This window comes from Etheostoma spectabile, chromosome 9 (assembly GCF_008692095.1).
Source record: "Etheostoma spectabile isolate EspeVRDwgs_2016 chromosome 9, UIUC_Espe_1.0, whole genome shotgun sequence".
Classification (NCBI taxonomy): domain Eukaryota; kingdom Metazoa; phylum Chordata; class Actinopteri; order Perciformes; family Percidae; genus Etheostoma; species Etheostoma spectabile.
The window spans coordinates 37,444,144-37,465,224 of record NC_045741.1 but is presented as its reverse complement, the minus strand read 5'-3'; the positions used below and the strand labels follow the sequence as shown (position 1 = coordinate 37,465,224).

At 42.5% G+C, this 21,081-nt stretch overlaps 1 long non-coding RNA gene across 1 annotated transcript; it reads right to left on the bottom strand.

Annotated features, from left to right (window-relative positions):
• Positions 1-20,773: 20,773 nt before the first annotated feature.
• LOC116695750 (uncharacterized) lies at positions 20,774-21,081 on the bottom strand. Its single transcript, XR_004333547.1, has 2 exons — positions 21,048-21,081; positions 20,774-20,937 (listed from the first exon to the last, which is right to left on the bottom strand). It is a non-coding gene; the product is annotated as an uncharacterized LOC116695750 (long non-coding RNA).

Below are 21,081 nucleotides of genomic sequence, written 5' to 3'. Positions count from 1 at the left end.
GCGGGAAGATTAAGTAGAGCCAATAATAAATCAGCAATGTTCTTCTAGTTGATTCATAATTACTGTAACACAGTTCTCTGAAACAGAATGCCTTTGTTTCAAAATCAATTTGTTCTTATTAACAGATTGAATATGTTAACTTGTTGTATGACTTTTTCTTAGTAACTATAGTTGTGACTGTATTCCTTCATTCAAACGCACAAACTCACAAAAAGCACAAACACAAAGAAAGATAAGAAACATACACACACCCTTGCACAATAGGGACTCCAGTTCAAAAAAAAGTCTACACCACAGGGCAGGGCCCATATTTCATCAGGGAGGGGGGGTTAAAGTTGAAGCCCCAAGGACATGCCATTTCCTCTCCCTCCCAGGGTTCCAGAGGGCGAGGCGGACATTCTTTACTGGACACTGAGTCTCCCTGGTCTCCCCGGGAGGAAGTTGGCTTGCTTTTAGAGCTTGGCCAGTCAAGGTGATTTAAACCACCAAAAGCCCAGGCATTACGGACCAGGCCTGGCTCCCCATTCCACCAGTTCCTCTCTTTCATTCGCCTCCCAGTAAAAAGATCACAGTCCTTGTGTTTGAGTGTTTTCAGGAGGTTGTTATTGTGTCCTTGGGAGCTGATTTACAGGGTAACCTTGTGTGCTGGGGGCTACTTCCATTGGTTTTTAATTGTGGGCTGTAGTACGGTGGCCCTGTGGAGCAAAACACAACATTTCAAAAAACACATGAACACTAGAGAAAGTAAATTAACATGTCAGAAAACACACAACAGAAAGAAGAAGTAGGTACTCATTCGTTCACACTCCTAATTCTGAATGGATGTGTATGATGACTGGAGCAGGTGGTTGGAGCAATAAGCCCAGCATTCCTTCGGGATAGCATCCATATTGGCTAATTTTACACCTGACAAGTTCATGCTATGCGATTAGTTGCGATGTTGGAAGTGGTGTGCCATCTATGTACTGAGGTGAAAAGGTGAGTGTGAAGGTCGAGGTGGTGGATAGGTGTTTAGCAATTGCAGGAGTTTGTTTCCTGCAAATAGAGTCTGCCTTTTTATTGACTGTAATCATGATTTCCACTTACAGCAACGAAGTTTTTTCAGTTGCCTAACCCTTATTTACATTCCTTATCCTTAATCATGCCATAGTTACCATGTGCAGATATTTTACAAAACGTAGATTTTTTTAACTGTTGGCATTGAATGAAAAAGAAAAAATGTTGTGTCACAGGTGGTCACACACTACATTTATATTTCCTAAAGTGGTGCCATCTTCCCTCTGAGGATTTATTTATGAATCTATTTATTTATAAAGGTAATACGTGGTTTTGAAATCCAGAGTAGATGAGACATACTCTGGTTGGTAATAGTGTCTCCAGGAGCCTTGATCCTTTGATATGCATCACAAAGAACCATAAGCCCCTGTTCACACATATGGACTCAAAGTGGCAGGCGTGATCAGTGTAGAGCTGGTAAATGACATACTAAGCTTGGCTGCCACAATCAGCTTTTCCTTTATTTTGTTAAAACAATGTTTGTGAAGAGAAGTTAGGACAAAAACAACTTCAGCTTCTCAAGGGAATCTGCTGGGTGATTTTTAAGTATTGAGTATCTGTGGGCAGTGTGCAGGATATTATTTTAATGTTCAATTAAGGCCTCAATGTCAGGCCTCCTTTGTTTGAGTATGTATGTGTGAACAGGGGTAAAGGTTTGCACTCTGCGCCATGGCCATCCTGAGCATGTGTATCTACAAGCAGAAAAAATTGCACCTTGATTTCAGCAACAAGTCGGATTTAAGCCCAAACAATATTGATCACTTGTAAAATGATCACACACAAAACAATGCAAATGTAAATAATGTAAAATCTGTAAATGTGAAATGTGGTTGTTTTGTACCTCAAGGACACCATACAGCAGAGACCTGAGCGCACACGCAAACACACACACTGGACTCAGTGTTTTGGGGGAGAACTTTGCCACTGGCGAGCAGGCAGTAAGACAGGAGATGAAATGTCTTATTAGAGAGTGAATGAGAACCAGGTGGGCCTGAGCTGAGCCAGGTCCTCCATTAACCTGTCCTTACAGGGGAGAGGCTCATAAACAAGGCCTGGATGGCAGGAAGGGCTGGGGGAGCCGGGTAGGAGGTGGAGGGAGATGGTGGAGGTAAGCAGAGGCCTTCATGAAGATTGGAGAGTGCCTGTATGGAGGGGGTGGGGTGGAGGGGGCACCTTAGGGACAGCATTTGTCCCTTCAAAGGAAAGAGGAGATTGCATTGATCTGTGGGATCCCTCTGATGTGGTGGACACGAAGACAAAAATGGACTAACGCGTAAAGACGCTCTGGATGACAAGCTGTCATATTCTTTTAGGTCTCCACATTGGGAGATGTATTGTGTGTTGGACTGAAAATGAATCCATCCCATTAGCCTGTGGCTAGGACCTTTTAGGCCCAATACAAATCACTCCAACAAACCTGTGATTGATTTCAAGAGAGTAGAAATGGCAGCGTGGTAGTTCTGCCAGTCTATTGCTCAAGTAACACTTCCAATTTCTGGAATTCTTCCCCTCTTATATGCCAGCACACGCACGTACACAAACACACACACAATCAGCTCTCGAAAGTGCACCGTAGCCTCAAGGAAGTGGGTTAATATGGGGCACAGACGAAGAAGGAGGGCATTTTAGTCTACATGGTTTGAGTTGACTGACAAGGGCAAAAACAAATATACACTAAACAAACAGACATGAAAATATTGTCAAGGCTGTTGAATGTGAAACCAAGGCTTTTGTTTCTGTTGTGGGACTTTTGCAGATATATAGAACAAACATGGCAGAGCCCAATTCGGGTGGAGTTAATGTACAACAAAGCTGGAGAAAAATGACAACTTGGATGGAGATGAGCAGCAAAATGGAAAACAAAAGGTCCCCTCCTCTCCTCTCCTCTCCTCTCTTCTTCTGTCCTGTCCTCTCTTCTCCTCTCTTCTCCTCTCCTGTCCTCTCCTCTCCTCTCCTCTCGCCCCCGCAGCCTCCTGAGCACAGCTGTCTACATGGCTGGGCTGTTTTCACTGACAGGCTGTGAGATCCATGAAACAGGAGGACACCAGGGACCTGGGCCACCTCGACAACATGCGCCCCCCACAATCTGCTGTTCACAGTGTACCCCAACCCTCCCCCTCTCTCTCTCTCTCTCTCACCGTGTCTCTCCCTCCCTCTCCACACTAACAATCTCCTTCACTATTTCAAATATTTCATCCCTCAGGCTCTTTCTCTCTTTCTCTCTTGCACAAATTTTTTTTCGCTCGCAATGTCTCGTCTCGGTTCTATTAGATTTTCTGTTTGTGCCTGTCATTTTTATCTCCCTAATACTCCCTCCTTCTTTCTGCCCTCCAGTGGCCCCCTCATACTGTCACATGTGTATGTTTGCTGCTGCTTGGCTGTCATGTCCCATGCTTTTGCCTCAGCCACACATCATTTCTCACAAACAGAGAGATGAAAGGAGAGAAGGGGAGAATGAAATAGAGAAAACAGAGAGTCCGGGGATGATTCGGAGGAGGTTAAGAAAGCATGTGGAATAAGAGGGAGGCAGGGTGAATAAACCAACAACAAACAATTTCTTATTTTGACTGTTTCGCAAGGCTGTCTGTGATTTAATAAGCACTTTTTTTGGCATTGGGAGTCTGCTTGTTTTCCTTGGTGCCGAGGCAGAGGCGCTGCGTGGTTTCCCCCATTTTCAGCTCCAGACGGGGGAAGGAGAGAACAAGGCCCATGGCTATGGGAGGAGAATCTCTCTCTCTCTCTCTGCTGTCTCCCCTGGCTGGGCGGAACTTAACTGGGGGACTTAGCCCCGAAGGGAAGGTGTAGGAGCCGAGGTAGTGATGGGGACAAGCTCCTCTGGAAAGCCCTCGAGGGAGACCGCTTCTTTGCAGTAAATAAACAGCCCACTCTCCCTGCGTGGAGCATCTCCTCCCTTTCTGCATCTCAAACCCTCAAGACAGTTTCACATCACTGACGCCCCCCCCCCCCCCCCCCCCCCCCCCAGGTTCTAGCTGTAACTATCCCATTCTCCGTAATACTCGTCATCACTCGTAATCGTCATCCCCCCTCAACACACGCACACACCAACTCAACAAAACACTCTCTTAACAAATCAGATCAAAGAGGATGAAAATGTGATCTTTGTAATTCCATTCCTCCCCCCCCCCCCCCTCCCCCCATCCTGGCCTACACTAATGTGAAATGTGTTTTTTTTCTGCCTGGCTTTTCAAGGAGAGACAAACAACAATGAACAATGTGGGATCTGTCGCATTCTTCCCATGGGAGAAGACTTCTAAAGGCATCTTCTATTAGGAATGGAGAGGGAAGAAGAAAAGAAAAGAGGAACCCCCCACTGTGCAAACAAAATCTAAGTGAGAACCACAACTCAGAACTTAACAGGATTGTTTAGTATTTACTGTATGTGCAACTCATTCTGAATCCTTAAAAAGGGAAAAAAAACTCACACACCTTGCAGTACAGTTAATCAGTGTCGGCTATAATGTTAGCCTATGAACTCATCTTGTACTGCTTCACGACACACAGTATATCTATTTGCTGCATCACTGTGCTGCTCTGAGAGGTTGGTTCTCTGTTGGCCCCTCGACTTTGAAACACGTCTAAATCAGACCACATGTTACAAGTTGTCAAGTGCAGCAGCATGAAAGTGAGATTCAATGTCAAAGATGGATTCCTCACACATTCCGTGAGCAGCCTCGCTTTCACCCCATACAAATAACATATCTTATTAGCTCTCTGCTCAGTCCACCCACGTAGGCAGCGTGCAGAGCATATACTGCACACACGCTTGTGATGTGCATGTGATACTGCCTCTGATTTTTACAAGGGCCTTTGCTCGTCCTCCCTCTCCCTGCTCCTCATAGACCTGTCACTGCTTGACTCTCACCGCTTGGCGCAGTGGAACTGACCCACTTCTTGCACTGTTGGGCCCCAGGAGAACCAAAGCAAACACACATAGTAATGCACACAAATACATCACATTAGGACTGTGTACATATGACATGCGCTGATGAATAAAACATGTCATTATCCGTACCTAATAATTCCATCGATGACGGTAGCATCTACGGTACACCTGGAAGCGGAATGCTGTTGACAGAGATGAAAGGGGTTTAATGCACACATGCATTAAACCCCTGTCAAAGAAAGTCAGGAGTCAGATTAACTGATAGTTCAGGCAACAAGATCTTTAAATATCTCGAGCCAGCCAGTTAGTTAGAATCCACCCACCTCTGTGTAATTTAATTGGTTGAAAGTATAGCGACATTCTTACTGTGTCATTATTTTCTAACCGACTTTTGTGTTTGAATTATTCCACTCATCCATTTTTCTTAATTAGACAAAAGGTCTGACTGCACGAAATTAAGACAGGAAAAGGAGAACAACTTTTTCCTTGTGCAACATCAGACTGCAGTTCATCTGCTCTGTCACATCATCGCCAACTCCTACATGCAAAGATCAAAGAAATGTCGGTACGCCATACAAATGCATGCACACAGACACACACGTGTACACTGACCGGCAGGCATGCATGGGAAGCTCCACTGTTACCGGCAGCTATCATGAAAAGAGACCGATATCTGGATTTTTGATAAGAGAATTCTGAGAGCATAGAAGAACACAAAGGCAACAGTCCTGGGTCAGATTTACACAGGATGATATCTGAGCCTTACACCCCCCTCCGGTTTAACTTATTCATCAGATGCCTGCACACGGAATTCACAAAGACATGGACAGTGATTCAAAAGAGGAATAGTGCGGTGTGGGGGTGTGCTGCAGTACACTGCAGATTTTTGGATCAAAAGAAATATACATATGGCATACACATGGTAGTGTCTCACACAAGTTATGCTGTCTCAGAGGCATGCATGCAGCATCAAATATTTCTTCCTAAAAGTATAGATTTATTGTCACTAAATGAAATGTCATCGCTGGTTGTATAGCAAACTGAACTGACTCACGTGGTTATGGTGTAGAGTGGGAAGGTTTTACATTTCTTTTCACAAACATTACATTATATGTGTAATATATCTCATGTTACGATACATTATGCTAATAACTAATCAGACTAAATGACTAGCATGTGTTAGTTAAGCTTAATCCATTCTTTCAGACTCATCCTAAACTGCACGAACCCTCATTACTCTGAAACACACATTTCTCCGTATGAACAGTGAAATCAGTGTTTCTCAACGGGGGTGGTAAAGCACCCCAGGGGGCATTCAGAGGGTGACGGGGGCCACTGGGAGCAATATTTTTGGAGCATTTTTGAAGGCAAGTTTACAACTAAGATTCACAACAATTGCAGTTTAAAACACTTGCTATAAACAGTGGTCTTCAACGTTAAAAGCTGACAGTTTACGCCACTGAGACTGGACAAAATGGCGTATTGGCGTATCAGAGAAACATTTTATATGCTCTCCGTACTACAGCGTTTTCAACAGGTTTTGTTGTTAACTTTAAAGTCTTCATTTAACATCGACATCATGTATTTTTAATGAGTCTGTAAACATAGCCATCGGACATTTTTCATTCAGTGATAACAATAGAAACAACATCAACAATTATAATAACAATAACAGGACCTAGTCATTAATATTTAGGGCCTCCACCTTATTTGATGGGGGGGGTATAATGAACCTGGGTAATGGATAGGGGGGCGTCGGCCCAAAAAAGTTTGAGAGCGATTGATTTAAATGAAACAAAGTCATCCATTTATAAAACTGGGCTTTAGGGCTTAAAGGGACAGGTGCTAAAACAGAGTGTCGGGCAGTAGTGCGTACATGTATGTTCAGACAGACAGTATGAGATGACATGTTTTTTAACATTAAAGCATGTAAACATGTTCTAGTAGAAACACAAAATACAAGAATGAACCTGCAAATTTGCGTACTATGGGACCTTTTAGAGATCATTTGCCCACTTAAACTGCTGTTACAGTGTGTGATGCTACAGTGACTTCCTGTCCTTCCTGCGCTACAGATGTTTTCTAGCAACTCATTAACACCTTACTTAAGTCTTTACAAGCCAAGACATTTGAACTGTGCAACTGATAGTGCCTCACTTTACAACAAAAGGACACCCCAAAGTTAGTAATGGTTTTATAAAAAGCTGGTCCTACAGGTGAAACCATTCAGATGAAGCATGGAAGGGCAAACTGCACTGAAACAAGTTAATTAAATTAAATGCTGCTGTGCATTTATGACAGATAAATGTTTTTACTTTCTCTTTTTAGTTTCAGGGTCACAAGCTGCAGTTGCTGCGGTGTCTTTTTCAGTATTATGAGCATCTTGTTCCGTAAAAAACTATGGAGATGAAATGATAACAGCAATACCATCCAAGTGTCGTTAGTGCTTTGGGAGGAAACGTGGCATGCTGTGTGTGCATGCAGGCTGATGCAGAGAGAAATGTAAATGTGCTGTATTTATATAGCGCCTTTCCAGTCTTAACAACTGCTCAAAGCGCTTTTACATCTACAGGAGACATTCACCATTCACACACATTCATACACTGTGGCCGGGGCCGTACAAGGTGCCACCTGCTCATCAGATATACATTCATACACATTCACACTCCGATGCGCAGCACCGGGGGCAACTCGGGGTTCAGTGTCTTGCCCAAGGACACTTCGACAATGACTGCAGGGGCGGGGATCGAACCACCAACCTTCTGATTGGCAGGCAACCGCTCGACCACTGAGCCACAGCCGCCCACGGCGGAAAGGGGATGCTAGGGAAGAGGTCAGGATAAAAACACACGACCTGGTTCGCCGGTCAAAATAGAAATTCCGGTTTTGCTTAGTGTGACATCATTAGCATGTAGAAGTGATACCTCTGCTGTTCCTGAGTGTTGTGAGTGAAGGCTACTACTTCTGCTCAGCAGGCCGGCATTAGCTGTGGGTTCAGCTTAAACATGAACATCATGAGGACACAACTAACTCCATCCTACATGGCTCCTGCAATGAAAACAAGCACCAAGGCTTGTCAGGACAAAGATATATTCGAGAGAGAGAGAGAGTTGAAGGACAGTGGTGGAATGTAACGTGTACTTAGTACAATTTTGACATAGTATTTCTATGCTACTTTATTCTGCTACTCCACTACATTTCAGAGGCATTTGTTTGACACTTAGAGTTACTATTACTGTTTACAGCTAAAACATGATGTGCTGATATGCAGACATGTATAAAGTAGGCCCACTAGAGGCCCAGACTTGAGTAAAAGTAAAAGTGCTCTATCAAAAAAGTGACTAAGTGAGTACAAGTTGAAATGCTCTTTAAGCACCACACTTGGAAGTGAAAGTATTAAAGTATTTTTGTACTTAAGAATTGCAAGTAGTTTATTTAAAAAAAATACTACTCTAAAAGTTAAAGTACAATTATTGTTTTATGCCTCTGAGACCGAGAGACTCGCCCACGAGCAAAAACAGCACCTCTGATTCATAGTTTAATCATTTAATAACCATAAATGACTCACCGAAAATTGCAGCTAAAAGCTAACGAGTTAGCGGTTATGGAGGTCGCTTCCGGGTCTTTCTAGCCTCTACAGGTGACTTTCTATCCAGCCTGGAACTTCCAGCCTTTTTTGGGGTTGTTGGGCATTAAATCCAACCCGTTACATCTAAGACTTATCCACTTTATGTCCATAATTAATCGCGTTTTTGATCATTTCTGCCGCTAGCTCCCTCTGCTCCGTGTCTGCTCTGTGTTTACGGAAGAAAAGGAAGCAGTCTGCCTATATATGGGAGACAACGTCACCCAAAGAGTATGGCGTCCTAAAGAGGTCAAACTTCCCAGTCACACTATGGTCACACTAGTCTATCATGCGATCAAAGATGCAATAGCGGAACAAGAAAGATATCTAGATAGATATCTACCGTTTTATAGAGGAAATGGCCCCACTGGTTTGAGATTTGGCATATATTTGGGCCTTTTTTTAAGAAATGTAAATAGTATGTGCTTTATATGAGTTATAATGTTTATTATGTTTATTTTTGCATATAGGAGAACTGTTTTAGACACACAAATGCTTGTGTAGCATTGCTGCGGGTGTAATATCAATAAATATGTCATTATTATGTTGATTATTAGCGTAAGTAAATGTCATGAGGGCAAAAGCGTCTGGACTTTCTTTGAAAAAAATTATGTATTTTGTCATCTTTATAAGTTATAATGATTATTTCTTCACACTGTGACTCCCAGGACATGTGGGAAGTGTTTTAGAGAGTAAAATGGCTTAGGTTTTACTGCTCTGTCTGTGATATCAATACATATTTGGAAGATTCATGTTCCTTTTTTATTTATTTATTTGTCTTGAAGGTCCTACAACTAATTTTAACATTCAAGTGACCTCGCTGCAACCCAAATATTCTAATAACCCAGGTTGTCCTGAAAAAAATGATTTTTATATCTTGACTGTAGACAACAGGGTTGATGTTTTACAAGCTTTTTTATAAAATAAATCAGGACGGACAATGAACTGTAAAAATTCAGAGGCCTTAGGTTCAGAGGGTTAAAGAACACAATCAAAAGTTTGAATATCATATTGTTTATATGTTTAGAAATTGTGCTGCTGTAGCAGCAGCACAAGGACAGGAATGTACAACACCGCAGCATGTCATGAATCGCGGGTAGCTAGGTAGCTAAGTAGCTAGGTAGCTACATAGCTACGTAGCTAGGTAGTTACGAAGCTAGGTGGCTAGGTAGCTAGCGCTGACTGATAGCTCAAGCTGGTGTGCCATTTTTGTCCTCCCTCACCCTCACCACCACGATCACTTGAAATTGAAGGTGTAGAAGATGGTGTTTCTGGTTCTTCCATCTCGAACCAAGCTAACAAAGCTCAAGCGTTCTCAATGCAGGCAGGCAGCAGAGCAAACGGCAGAACGGGAGCACGTGCGGTCTTCTTATAAGACAGCTTGATCGCTTGATTTGCTCACTGATGAGCCAACTTCAACAAACCTGGTGACTGAGCTATCTACCACTCTGGCAGTGATAATTTGGGTTTGGAGTGATTTGTAAACTTTTTATAATTGTAACGAGTAATGATGCAGCACATAAAAAATATATCTGAATAAAAGTATGAAACTCGTCGAAAACATGTACTGAAGTAAAAGTAGAAATAGAAAAAAAAACAATACTCCAGTAGAGTACAGATACAGCCTTTTAGTACTTAAGTACAGTAGTGAAGTAGTTCTACATTTTTACTATACATCTCTGCTTATATGACATGATGTTGTACTATACTACTAATCCACCCAGTGGTATACAGAGTATCTTAAATCGTCCCATGTATTTAGTGACAAAAACAGAATAATCAAATAATTTATAAGATATTGAAAAGCCATTTTGCATAAGTTGAGTAATTTTACTTGTTATACTTTAAGTACATTTTGTTGATAATACGTCTCTACTTTAATTAACATTTTGTATTCATTACTTGTATTTCAAAAAATCTATATCTAAAAATACTGCCTCATGTTTTTAGGTATTTCTACTTTTACTTAAGTAAAGTATCTGAGTACTTCTTCCTCCACTGGAGAAGGAGCTGAGGTGTGGGAGGAATGGAGGACACAGGAAATGGAGTGAGAATCGCAGGGCATTGCTAAAACAATAATGACTTCCACTAATTGTGTTTCCGATGGCCGATGTGAGTGTGGTGACATTTCAGTTCTGTGTTTGTCGGTCAAAGGATGAGCTAATTAATGTGGTAATTTAGCCCCAATGCCTCCAGTGACAGCCACACCCCCTCGTTAGAAGCCACAAGGACAACGGTCGTAGAGAGACAGACGGAGACAGAAGCAGAGAGTTTTTTTCTGGCTTTGCCTCCTCAGCAGCCCCGAAGTCACACGACTCTGTCCCTGTAACGGGAACAAGTGATTATTTCTGAAAAATGGGGAACTTTGTCAAAACATATCCCTCCCACACACCATCTCACTCTCTCTCTCTCTCTCTCTCTCTCTCTCTCTCTCCTTCTTTCTCACACGCACAAATACACACACACACACACACACACACACACACACACACACACACACACACACACACATTTAAACTTTCATCTTGAGCATGCGTGGGCACCAACATACATTGGTGGGTATAAACATACACAGCTGTGCAAATATGCAAACACACACTTAGAGGAAACGCTTTCACGAAAGCACGGACAAACACACACACACACACACACACACACACACACACACGCACACACACGCACACACACAAAGGACTTAAACTCTGAGGCATGTTGTTTGATTGATCCCATCAGGCAAAATGCATCTCTGCCTGTGAGGAGTCATGTGGCATTCAGCATCAGTCTGCCAGCAGATGAAGCATCATTAATGAGGAGAAGAGGGTACAAACTCCACCTGTGGTCTCTTCACATCCTAAAGACATTATAGAAGCTTTGCAAAGCATAATCTTAGACATTGGAGCACTGCACCTGCTACAGGATATGATGCAGCAGTGTTAGTATCTTTTACTTAAGTAAAAAGACTAATACTACAATGTAAAATAAAAAGTCATCATTTAAAATCTTGCATAACCACATAAGTATTAGTATTATTATACATTTGTGGTGTCATGACATAATTAATGGAGCAGAGAAGAAGAAAAAAACAATGTTAGGCTTCGTAAGTTTGTATTTTTCTTCTCACATTTTTGTAAAATGCCAGATATAGAAGGTTACTTATTAAATAATTGCATTTCATTTGGACAAACATTCCATTCTGATTGTTCCTCAACATTAGGCGAGCTGTCATCAGTGGGGTAGAGACTGTACATATTTTCTGAGACGATTGATGCTCTCCAACTGAATTTCTTGACGTGCACTTTGCCCCTTAGCCTGGATCCCTTTTTGAAAGTTTAAAAGGAGCCTGAGTCCGTGTGCTGCCAAAAACCACTCAGCATTCCCTAATGTAAACACTAGCACTAGAACTGCGTGCAGTTTTGCATTTTTCAACATTTCAAGTGACAGTTGCAGCCAATAAATCAACTTTAGCTGCTATGACCAATAATTATGTCAACAGTGGATCCCAAGACAACTTTGCACTATCACCTTGCAGCGCTTTACAGCAACTTGCAGCTCATTATTTTGGTTTTACAGAGAATAACTGCACTGCTTTGATTAAATCTCACAGTTCTCATCAGTGACATTTTTGTAAAGATATAAATAGCCATGTTCCCATTCTAAAAAACGTCCTCAATTGCGCAAAAACGTTTTGTTTTTTTGCCTTTGTCAAAAAAGAGTTAATGTGCTTAATGGAAGTTCTGTAGTAAGCAAACCTTTAACTCTGGTGAGGGATCAGCTTTTTCCTCTGTCTGCATCTTCCCTGTTATTCCAATAATGGGTCTTTTTCTCCAGACAGAATGAAACATGGCCAATACTCAGTTACTGACATGAAAGTCAGTGAGTTAAATTAAAACCCAATCAAACCAAATCTCCGAAGACCTCTCTACATTTTTCTCACATCGATGGGTTAGACGGCCATGTTTTTGGTTCGCAACCTCTACTTCATCTACTCTGTTTACTGGCGAATTACAACCATGCTTAACGTGAAGCACCATCTACCGGTCGAGGCAGATGACCCCCCCCCCACCCTGAGCCATGGTTCTGCTCGAGGTTTACGCCTCTTAAAGGAAGTTTTTCCTTGCCTCTGTTGCCTAGTGCTTGCTCTTTGTGGGAACTGTTGGGTTTCTGTAAATAACGTCACAGAGTACGGTCTAGACCTGCTCTTTTATGAAAAGCACAAAGAGATAACTGTTGTTGCGATTTAGCGCTATATAAATAGAATTGAATTGAATTGAATCTTCTGACAAAACTCTGCTTTAGCCGAGCCCAAAATTTGCATCTTTTTTTTTGACTTCTTACAATTCACTTGACCATTAAATGAAAATGTGGCTAATGCAGAGATCCGATCCTGCCTTAAATATTGTTGTTCTTACAAATTAGCTGCAGACAGAAAAGCTGAATATTGCAGTACCAAAGCTTCTTTGGCAAATAAAAGAAATGTTTACCTTAAAATTAAGATTAGTGAACTTGTACTTTTTAAAGCTTACACATTTTTTGGGAAGTAATCATGTTGTGAAATCTGAACAAAGATGGCAAAAGTACACACTTCCCGTACTCAAGTAGAAGTACAGGAACTTGTGTTAAAAATACTTCTTTAAAGGTCCAGTGTGTAACGCATTTAGTTATTCATTATCGAAATCAATGTTGCCCGTTCACAAACTTGTCATTTTTCATAAATATTTACCACCACCATCAATTCCAAGTATTTCTATTGGCTTGACATTTTAAATTTGCATTTGCATGAACTGGGGCAGACGCTCCATATTCATGCGCCATCTTGAAAAATTATTTAAGAAGTTCCCAATATTTTTAGAGTCACAACTAACAACCACTAGATGGTAAATTTTAGTGGTGCGTCAAGTTCAAGTATAGTCCCATCCAATTAGATTGAATTTGGCATTGATGATGCAAAAAATAATAACGTTAACGCCACTGAAATTATTTGAAAGTAAAGTAACGAGCCAATTTTGAAAAATGTAAGGACTAAAAGTGAAAAGTCAGCACCAAAATATCGGAAAAATCTATTTGAGTACAGTAACGAATCTCTGATTCTGGATGACAAGTTGAAGAGCAAAGTTGAACAAGAGCACAGAACTAAAAAGGAGAGGACAGGCTGTGCCTCAGTGGCTATTTTAATGAGCAGACTCATTCTTCTACCACCCACCACGCAATTCCTCTTACCTCCCTTCAGTACTCTCACCCTCTCCAAACACACCATAACACACACCCAAACATTTGCCCGGCTCATTAATTAAAAGCACAAACAATTTACGGAAGCCAGCTCCTCCAGCTTCCAGAGGTAGTGGCTTTTTTTCCCCTTTCTCTCCTTTCCTCCATTTGTGGAAGAATGTTTGGCTGAGCCGAGCCTTCTCGTTAATGTAAATAATTTACCTTTACCTTTATCCTGATGGAATCTTAATTGTGCCTCTCCGACTCGCCTCACAGCAATTCATCAATGTCCTCCTTGAACAGCAAAAGACGCGTTGCCTGTTGTTGGGAGAAGAAGAAGAAAAAAATCTAGCTTTGAAATAAAGTAAAAGAGTTTACAATGAGAGGCACGCACACTGGTCTAGATTAATGACAGCTCTCCACCAATTAAAGAAGGGGTTTGCTGTTTTCATCGGGTGCTGCTGGTCATTTATTGTCTCTGGATATTGATCTTTATTTCAATGGAGCAAACACAACAGAGAACAATAAAAGCATTACTGGCCGTTATTGGCGAATCCATTCATTCTAGCGCGAGGTACTCATTATATTGTGTGACTGATAAATGCAAAGATGAGCTGCATGCACATATGAGCCTGGAAGCCATTCAGAGGGTAAGAGACCAATGGTGTGTGTGTGTGTTGTGTGTGTGTGTGTGTGTGTGTGTGTGTTGTGTGTGTGTGTGTGCGTGCATGTGTGTCTGTGTTGATTCTGTTTTATTTTGTGTGTCAAGAGGTGGCTCAGAGGAGTGGAGGGGGTTAGGGGGTTAGGGGCTTAGGGCTGAGGGGGTTAGGGGGTTAGGGGGAGGGGTTGACTCTTTTTATTTTTCATTTTTGGCATATCAGCCTTGGAGGGCCTCGGCGGTGCAGTAAAAGCCATGCATCTCCCTTACGTGCCTGGCAGAGTGTAATTGCTTGTCTCGAAATGAAAGCAGGGTTCGGCCATTTCTCAACACGCGGGGCTAAAACGAGACCACAAATACCCACCACTTCCCTTAGCGAGAAATGTCCCTGCACTCCCACAGCCTGCGCTCTTTACCAGAAGCAGCAGCAGCTGACAAGGCAGCAGTGGCTGTGTATGTGTGTGCATGTGTGTACATAGGCAGAGCCTACGCTGGTATCTGCTGATTTATCTGTGCTTAATTATGTTGCGCTGTGGAGTCACAAGCCAATTATTTGCCTTTTCAAAGCTTTAGAACATACACGGAAAGAGAAGTACAAGAGATGTATATTTTTGGCATAGCTAAAGTACATGTGCGCTGTCACGGCTACACCACAAGTGTACAAGTTTCATTCATAGTTGTGATTTTAGAACAGCTGCTACTGACAGTCACTTCTGCTAAAACCTCAACTGTCTACCCTTATAATTCTGGATTTGAAAACAAGCGTGAAGGCGTAAACTTCTCTCTCTCTCTTCTGCTGTATCCACATCAGTTGAATGTGCAGCGCTGTGGAGGAAGGTCTGGCAATGCGAGACTAAATGTGCTTTGACTTGAAGAAAGAAATATGAAAGGAAAGCTGGTGTGAGACAATAAACCAATGAGGTGAGAGGTCAACCGTGTGTGTGTGTGTGCATGTGCATTTGAGAGAGACGAGCGTGCGTCTGGGGGACAGGTGACTTAGTGTGTGTTTCCTGGTGATGAAGGGTCAGCGGAGGGTCACAGTGATCCAGTTACGCTCCCTTTTTCTCTCCATTGATCCCTCCCGATTCCTCTGATACACCCCTGTTTCTATATCGACATCTAACCATACAGACGAATGCTGGAAGGCATACAGTCCTTCCAGTGTCTGAGCCCTTTATTGAGCCGTGCGAGAGACGCTAATGACCAGGGTAGCTCTCAGCGAGCCCCGTACGCTTCTCCTCCACCTATTCAAACCTTTGTTCTCATCTCACGTATGATCGCTCGAGGCCCACGATGTCATCGAGACCTCTTGGCCATCGTTTTCATCGATACTCACCTCTGTCTTTCTCCAATTTGTTTTTCTTTTCCTTCTTACTTTTACTATAGTTTCCATCGCCCTGGCTGTCTCTCTGCCCCTCCTCCTTCCTTCCCTGTGTTTCCCCGCCCTGCACACCTGCTCAGGGACCCATCCCTGTGCCTCCCAGCCCAGGCAGGGTGGAGAACAGACGGCCCCTGTGTTTTCTGATAATCATCACATAGCTTGCATGCCTGCTCCTTTTCTCTCTCTCTTTTTCTCCCTCTCTCTCTCTCTGTTCTATCTCCTCTCCTCTGTGCCCCGCCTGCCAGCTTACCTCAGCCAAGCCTATAACAACCCCCCCCCTCCCCCTTGCTGCATCTGCCCTGCCATACATCAGCCTTCTGACACGCTCACTCAGCACCCACAATGCCTCGGTCTCACTCTTTTCACCTTTCGTCATCACTTTCATCAACTGCAGCTGTCAATTGCAAAACACACATCTAATATGGGTGTTCTTTCCTGGAAGTGAGAACAAACAAAAAGCCATTTTAAGTTATGGTTTGACATTTTGGGAAATAATCCATTTAGCCTGGCTTTACCACTACCCAGAGGCAAATAAAAAACATAATATAATAAACAGTATGTAATGTATAAATAAGTGATCTTCAGATTTTATTACCTTTAGATACAGCCAGGCTGTTTTCCCCTGTTTCCAGTCTTTATGCTAAGCTAAGCTAACCAGCTGCTGTCTGTAGCATGATATTTAATATTGCTATTCTCATCTCACTCTCTGCAAAAAAGCAAAAAAAATGTTTCTTTCTTTCTTTTTTTCTTTTTTCTTCTTTTTTTTTTCTTTTTTTTTTTTTTCTTTTTTCTTTCTTTCTTTCTTTCTTTCTTTCTTTCTTTCTTTCTTTCTTTCTTTCCCTCACTTAAGTCTTTCCACCTCCTAACCCTGCTCTTTTTCCTCTGCCCCTCCCACCGTGTCTCACTGCAGGTGTTCCCATTGCCAGGGGTGAAAAGCAAAGACGAGGCATTGCTCTGCTTCATTCAGCTATTGAGTTAATGGTTCCTCATTCACCACCCACACTGCTTATTAGACCTGCTCTAAATAACCAAAAAAAGAAACAGAGAAGTCGGTTTGCTCCCAAATGCTATTCACAGATCCCACAGTGGGTATTACTCCGAGGGCTACATGGGAAGGATATCAGCTCTCGGTGTCATTATTTGATCAAGTGGTCATGCAGTGGTCTGTGTAGTTAGTACTTGAGGGAATGAACACCCCTGTGGGCCCCTCTAAGCATCCATTGTGCCTGTATAAAGACAGCCCTTTGGAACAGGGGGCCCCATTGTAGAAGAAATTGTTCATTTATTAATTCATGCTATCAGGTTGCCGGGTTTCATGTTTTACAAAAAGCGCCAGCAATGGGCAGATTGGTTATCAACACCAGCTGTCCAGACGAGACAGCTAGACTCTCTCCACCCCTCCGCCTACAGTTCCTTACCATCCTATCTGTGTCTGTTTCTCTTACCTATCCTTTTGCACCCTGCCCAACTCTTTGTCCTGTGTATTCTGTGGCATTAAAGGTCTGGATCAGGCAGATGGACAGGGCCTTAGATCAATCAGAGAGAACAATACTTCCAGACTGGCTGAGGCGATCTGTGCAGACTGATGGGCATCTGACGGCTCTGATCCGGTCCAGTCTAGGCTTCCTCTGTTCATGGATCGGCTTAGTTTAGCTTGGTTTGGTTTAAGTCCGGTCTGGTCTTGTTCAGGTCTGACATGTTAGGATTACAGTTTGAAATGTTATAACGTTTGCAGTTTCCAGTTCATCAATCACTTTTTTTAATAAAGAAGTGACTTTTGAAGGCACACAGAAACATAATTTCTTGTTCATACACATTAAAAACGATATGCTTTTCTTAGTAGATTTTCCTTTACTTTTTGGACAACACCCATTAATTTATTCTACATGTGTCTGTTCCAAACACAGAATTCAGCAAAAAAATGATAAATGGCAGCTTAGATCAGATGAATGAAACACCAATTGCACATGTTACCTTTTCGCTCTCTTCATTCACAAGTCATCAAGTCAGAGGACAGCTCTGCTAAATGTCAGAAAGCTGCAGGGGGGAAACCACAAAGGGAACCTGGTTTCATTGTTATGCTCTTTGATTATACACAGGTCAAGTGGAAAGTCAATCTACATCCTCTGAAACTAACCTTTTTGCTCAAAACAATCGGCGTGTACTGCATTTTTTTGTAATTGCCCTGCACCAAGAGAAAAGGATCGCAGATGAATGAGGATACAGTTGCCACTTGACATCAGCTCTGGTATTCTCATTTTCTCTCCCCCTGATCACAAAGTTCAGACGAGGCAGAAGAGAAGACAAAAAGCAGACTGAATGTTGGCTCTCACGTCCCTGCCCACCTGCCCCCACCTATGCAGCACTGCTCCGTTCTAGGTCAGTTTTCTGATGATAGACAGTGACAGAGCCGAGCAGAGCTTCACGGTTCCTGCCTGTCTTCCAGCTGCAGCGTCTGGTGTGCGTTTGATGTAGTCCAGTCTCTGACTGTTGGCCCGTGACACCAAACTCAGACAGAGCTGAAATCTGGAGGGCAGGAAGGAAGGAAGCGAGCTTCCAAGACAGTCAACTCAGAAAGAAAAACAACAGCCAGTCATCACTCAGTCAGTGCTTATACACTGTGACATTGTGCAAGGGTTTTGCTGGGTAGTTTTCACTTGAAAGAAGAAAAGTTGAATGATTATAAAGATGGAAATACATGTTATGCTTTTGCCGTTTTCAAACATATAACTGATTCCTCCTATTCACTGAAAAAACACACATTCTTGCTCATTAGCCATGCTAGCTCTAGAGATGGGAGTGGCGGGTTGGCCCAAAACTTTGATCCAGGCTGAAACAGCTTAATAACTATCAGATGGATTGCCTTGAAATGTGGTACTGATATTCATAGACAATGAACTGCTTCACTTAACCTTTATTGCCATCAACGGGTCAAAATGTTTCACTTCTCCTGTTAATTATCTCAACATTTTATATGGATTGGCGTAAAATTTGATACAGCCATTCATGGTGCCCAGAGGATGAATCCTCATCTTTAATTTTCCTCCTGCGCCACCATGATGTTTGATTTTTGAGTGAAATGTCTGAACTATGAGACGTATGAAATTAATTTGGGTACAGACATTCATGGTCCCCTTAGGATAAATTGTAATAACTTTGGTGATCCCCTGACTGTTCATGTATAATGCACAATCATCAGGTAAAAAAGAATTATGCAAAACTTGGGCCATTCCCATCACTTTCAATTGCCCTTTTGTGTTAAGTGCTAATGTCTTGTCTGAAAAGTGTCTGAAAATGTATAGGAAGGCCCTCAGAAATGCCAGATCAGACTATTACTCATCACTAATAGAAGAAAATAAGAACAACCCAAGGTTTCTTTTCAGCACTGTAGGCAGACTGACAGACAGTCACAGCTCTATTGAGCCATCTATTCCTATAGCTCTGAGTAGAGACAACTTCATGAGCTTCTTTGATGATAAAATTAAAATAATTAGAGATAAAATTCATCACCTTTTTTTCAGTTCACCTTTAAACACAAGAGAAAGAACAAGATGACCTGACATATATTTATGTACTTATGTACTTATTTCAACAATTAATGTTCTTCAGCTAAGCCATCTACCCGTCTGTTAGACCCCATCCCAACGAGGCTACTTAAAGAAGCATTACCCGTGGTTAACACTTCATTCCTAGATATTATCAATATGTCCCTATTAATAGGTTATGTACTACGGTCATGTAAATTAGTTGTGATAAAAACTTCTTCTGAAAAACAACACCCTCGATCCTGAGGTCTTGGCCAACTATAGACCTATATCTAACCTTCCAATGGTATTGCCCTGGCCTCCAGTACTACCGTCAGTAATCTAGGGTTTATTTTTGATCAGGATATGTCTTTTAACGTCCATCTAAAACAAACCTCAAGAACAGCTTTTTTTCATATCATTCGTAACATTACAAAAATTAGGAACATCCTGTCTCAAAACGATGCAGAAAAGCTAGTCCATGGGGCGGCCTATAGCTCAATGAGTAAGTGCGATCGCCCCATGTTGGCTGAGTACTGCAGCGGCCCAGGTTCGAATCCAGCCTGTGGCCCTTTGCTGCGTGTCATCCCCATCTTTGTCTCTCTCCCCGTTTCACATGTCTATCCACTGTCTCTATCTAGTAAAGGAAAAAACCCTGAAAAAAAAAAGAAAAAAAAAAAGAAAAGCTAGTCCATGCATCTTTACTTCTAGTCTGGACTACTGTAATTTCTTACTATCCGGCTGCTTAAACAAGTCCCTTAAGACTCTCCAGCTGATCCAGAATGCTGCAGCACGTGTTCTGACAAGGACTAAGAAAAGAGATCACGTTTCTCCTGTATGAGCTTCTCTGCATTGGCTTCCTGTAAAATCCATGATTGAATTTAAAATCCTTCTCTTGACCTACAAAGCTCTAAATGGTCTAGCCCCACCATACCTAGAAGAGGTCTTAGTGCCTTATTGTCCCACTAGAGCACTACGCTCCCAGAATTCAGAGCTACTTGTGGTTCCTAGAGTCTCTAAAAGTAGGTTGGGAGCCAGAGCCTTCAGCTATCAAGCTACTCTCTTGAGGAATCAACTCCCAGTCTGGATTCAGGGGGCAGAAACCATCACCACATTTAATAATAACCTGAAAACCCCCCTCTTTGATAAAGCTTACAGTTAGGAAGTGTGGAGTTGCAGCGTTTGCCTAGCCAGGCCCACCTGCTTCTCTTCATAGTTGCCAGATTCATCTACCATATACTTAATAATATCAGAAAAGCAGAGGGGGGCAGGTAAGTAAAGCCTGATCCGGCTGGGGAGAGTTCTAGCCTGACCAGGCACCTCTCCTTAACCTGTCTCTCCTAGTTATGCTGTTATAGTTCTGGACTGCCGGGGGATTTCCTTCCTTCCTTTGACACACTAAGCTGCTCTCTTCTCTCCCTTTCCGTTTGCGTGCATCCTGTCCCAGGAATGCCTGTTACTAACCTACTTCTGGGGAGTTTACTCCCATGAGTCCTTACGTTTTCTTTTCGCCCAGCCTATTTCCTTGGATCATGATGGCACCAAGATCTTGGTTGCAGCTGTCGCCGTGGTCCTGCTGCACTCCTTGCTACACCCTGCTCTGTTATGAGATGTCCTGCAGTGTCCTGCTGTGTCCTGCTGAACCCTGCTGCATCCCGCCATGTCCACCTATGCTCTGCTATGCCACGCTACACCCTGCAACGCACTGCGGCGCCCTGCTATGACATG